Source organism: Podarcis melisellensis, assembly GCF_964234715.1.
Source record: "Podarcis melisellensis genome assembly, chromosome: 13".
NCBI classification, from domain to species: domain Eukaryota; kingdom Metazoa; phylum Chordata; class Lepidosauria; order Squamata; family Lacertidae; genus Podarcis; species Podarcis melisellensis.
In genome coordinates this window covers 4,720,600-4,724,653 of record NC_138545.1, presented here as the reverse complement: position 1 = coordinate 4,724,653, position 4,054 = coordinate 4,720,600, and positions in this window count along the sequence as shown.

The window sequence follows — 4,054 nt, the reverse complement described above, 5'->3', positions numbered from 1 at the left end:
CAGGGCACCCCCCACTCTCCCTGCTAAATCAGTTGGTCCCACATGCCCTGGGAGCATCATGCGCCGCCCCCCAAACCCATGCAAGGAACCATCAGAGAACCGACAAAGAATTCCAACCCTGTATTCAAACCTGTTGACATTTGACCCCACAGCCGCCTGTCCCCAGCCCCCTGGGACAGATCAGCTGCCAAATGAGATAATAGCCCAGGAGGAGGAGAGGCAGGACTGAGGCCTGGCCAGGGGTGGTGGTGTGGTTAGCAGAGAAGCAGATAAAAAATCCCTGGGTCCTACCCCTTGCTCGGAAAAGGAGGGGAGTGGAGGTTGTGGGGATTCCTGGGATCCATCCTGTAGCCTTAAGTCATTTGGCCCTGCAAAAGCCTCGGACAAGGTGACCTGGGACCAGTGGCGTAGCGTGGGTTGTCAGCACCCGGGGCAAGGCAAGTAATTTGCGCCCCCTAACCCGTGGATTTGCGCCCCCTAACCCGTGGATTTGCGCCCCCTAACCCTAACCCCCAGATGTTGCGCCCGGTGCGGCCAGCTCCCCCTGCACCCCCCACGCTACGCCACTGCCTGGGACAGGGGCAGCTCAGTCTGAGCCAGAGCTTTGCCAAAATCTGCAAAAAAAAAAAAAATGTGAATATTAACCACCTTCCGGGCAGCAGTGTTTGAAGAGGGGCAGGATAATTGCCGAAAAGCAGCAATAAGGCAAGAGCCAAAGTTGGCTTGCAGCTGGGTATACCTTATTTTTTGCTCTATAAGACTCACTTTGTCCCTCCTAAAAAGTAAGGGGAAATGTGTGTGCGTCTTATGGAGTGAATGCAGGCTGCGCAGCTATTCCGGAAGCCCGAACAGCAAGAGGGATTGCTGCTTTCGCTGCGCAGCGATCCCTCTTGCTGTTCTGGCTTCTGAGATTCAGAATATTTTGTTTCTTGTTTTCCTCCTCCAAATACTAGGTGCGTCTTGTGGTCTGGTGCGTCCTATAGAGCGAAAAATACGGTGATTCGGAGGCCAAATGGAGCACTTCTGTGAGGGGCCACGTCACACAAGGCCTCGGGGTTGTGTTGCCATGTAGCTCACAGGCAGCAGGTACAGCACAGGCCTTCTCAGGCTTGCTTCAGGGATGGCATTATTTAAAGCCCCCTGACTCCGTTTCCCCAACATCCCAAATCAAACATACGTCTACAGAGCCGACTCAGTTCCACTAATCCCCCATCTTTGATTCCACATGCTGAACAGAGCAATGCAACTAGAGAAAATACTGTGGAAAATACAGAGCTAGATATACCAAGGCGGTTTCCCGAGTTTCCAAGCATTCCCCTGAAAAAAATTAATCATATTCTCCCTCCTAGAAAAATGTGATTTCCCCAAATAATGCAGAATGCAGTTTGTGAATCGTACGGGGCTGGCACCTACTGGCCAGCGCCAATGCCGCCGCGTTGCTTCAATTTTGTTTGTGCTTCCTCAAAAGCTTAGCACTCCTCACACAACTTTTGGAAATACACGCACAGCTGCCCCTTCTGTATCAACGATGCCCACCACTTTTCCTTTCCCCATACTTTAAAGTCAGCCTTCTCCAACCCTTGGCTGCTCCTTGGACCCGCTGATGGGAATTGTAGTCCAAAACATCCAGAGCAACCTAGGTTGGAGAAAGCTTTTCTTTTTTTTTAGAGTAGTTCTTTCAAAGCTCATTTATTTTTCTCGCTTGGGGATGGGTTGTCTCGATCTAGCGCCGACAGAGCACTAAAAATAAAAGTCATTTTACTTCGCTGTGCAGAAAGTCGCCGGGAAACACATGATGAAATAGGGCCTTGACGGGGAAAATGCGAGCCCCCGCACTCTCCGGCAAAGCCACACCGGCCAACCTGACAACTTTTCCGCGCTACAAAACGGGGATATGGCAAAGTCACTTACACGTGTTAACAGACACGCCCTGACCTGGCAGTATAACCACACACGCTTGGACCTTTGACCAAACGGATACTCAAAACGCACAAGTCCATTGCACCGATCCGGCAGGCAAGGAAAGGCAAACTTCGGAAACAGCTGATCTAGCAGCCTTGCATACCAGTCTCCTACCCCAGCCACCTTGTTCCTGGAGGACAAGAGCAGAGCAACTGCTCTCTGCATGCAAAAGGTCCTGGGTTCAAATCTCAGCAGCTCTGAGTATGGCCGGAAGCCCTGCCTGAAATCCCGGCGAGCCTCTGCCAGTCAGTGTAGGCATTATGGGGTTAGATGGCTCAAGGATTTGACTTGGCACAGGGCAACGGCCTATGCTTCTAAGCTGGAGAGGAGAGAACCCAGGAGTCCTAGCTCTGAGGCTACAATCAGTACACACCTTGTTTCCGTTTTATAGAACGGGGAGGGGGGGTGTACGGATGACTGTTATTCCTGGCTCTTATTCCTGGCGCCCGAGAACTTTCTGTTCCAAAACGTTAAAGAAACAAGGACACAAAAACAAACGCAGCACACACACACACTCCACTCTCTCCCCCCCCCCAGTGGGACCCAGGCATCCGGGCTCTCCTTGGCGCCCTCTCTCCCATACCCCAGGGAAACCAGTTCCCTAAGAGAATGAACCAGACTCAGCCGCAATCGCTTCTGAAGGAACCCAGGCGTCCTGACACAAGAAGTGCCGTCCCCTTCGCCCTCCCCAACACAGAACCCCTAAGTCCTGGCTGCGAGGCCTTCCACAAGCACAGGCCTAATTCCGCCCCCCCCCCTCTGAGGACCCAAGAGGGATCCTTTCCTGCCCCACATCTCCAAAACAACAACAACAGCGGTCTATGGTAGGCCCTGTCGCCCAACTCTTTTCCAGAGGTGCCCCCCCAATCCCTTGAAAAACAAGCTCAGGCATTGGGGGCCCCAGTACAAGATGCTCCACTCAGGGAGCCCAAGAACGGCAGCCATGTGCCCCTCATCCTAGATGCCCCCCCCATGCAAAAACCAAGCCCCAATCCTTTCCCCCAGGGGTGTTCTTAGTAGGAAGGGTACAATGTCTACCGTTGCTGTGGCAATGCATGCCAACTGGTGATGGAGGGGCCTAGCAGGAAGCGGGTGGGTACCTCTCTAGGGCCACGAGAGGGGGCAAAGTGTGTGTGTGTGTGTCCATGTGTGTGCATGCATTAATTGGGGGGGGGCTCCTCATTCTTTCCAACCAGGTGTCACTGTTTCGTGGTCCACACCAAAACTTGGGGCCAGGTAGCAAGTCTCTCTCTGCTTTGCCCAAATCATTGAAATGGGTCTGGAACCTTTTTTTTTTTGGCAATAGGACCTGTTGCTTCTTCTTGCCCCCCCTCCCCTCACGCCCCCCTCCCCTTTGCCGCTGCCCCTCCTCCCCTCCTGTAACGGGGTCATGGGCTCAGCTGGAATTGGGGAGGGCGAGGGCGCGGAGATGAAATGGAAAGTGACAGCTCAGGAAAGGAGCTAACGAGAAAATGGAAAAAAGGGGGAGAAAGAGAGGGAGAGAGAGGAGAGGGGAGATCCTCCACCCATCGCTGGGAACTCAGGAGTCCTGGAATATAATTCCACATCTGCGATGACCCACTGGGCCTCCCCTTCCCCCTACGCCACTGGAGGGAACCCAGGAGTCCTGGCTCACAGCAGTCTAGGCTATAAAGTCTACCTCTTTCTGGTCAAACGCATTATGATCCAGAAAACCCAGGATTCTTGGCTCCCAACTATTAGGCAATAATCTTTTTCTCCCACCCCACCCTTTGCAGAAACTACCTCTCCCCTTCTTGCTTGGCTGCTCCAATTGGGAACCCCCAAATTCAAGAGAGCCCAGGGCTGTGTACACACCATATATTTAAAAGCACATTCCCCAACACCACCCCAAAAAATCTTGGGAACGGCGGTTTGCTCCCTACAATGCAAAGGGCCATTAACAAACTACAGTTCCCAGGATATATTTTTTTCGGGGGGTGGGGTGAAATCTGCTTTCAATGTATGGTGCCCCATCACCCAGCATGCCCCTCTTTAGCCCGCCCCCCTTGTTTCTTCGCCAAGCAGGAATGTAATCTCTGTACTCCTGGTTAAATATTAGAGACCCCACTGC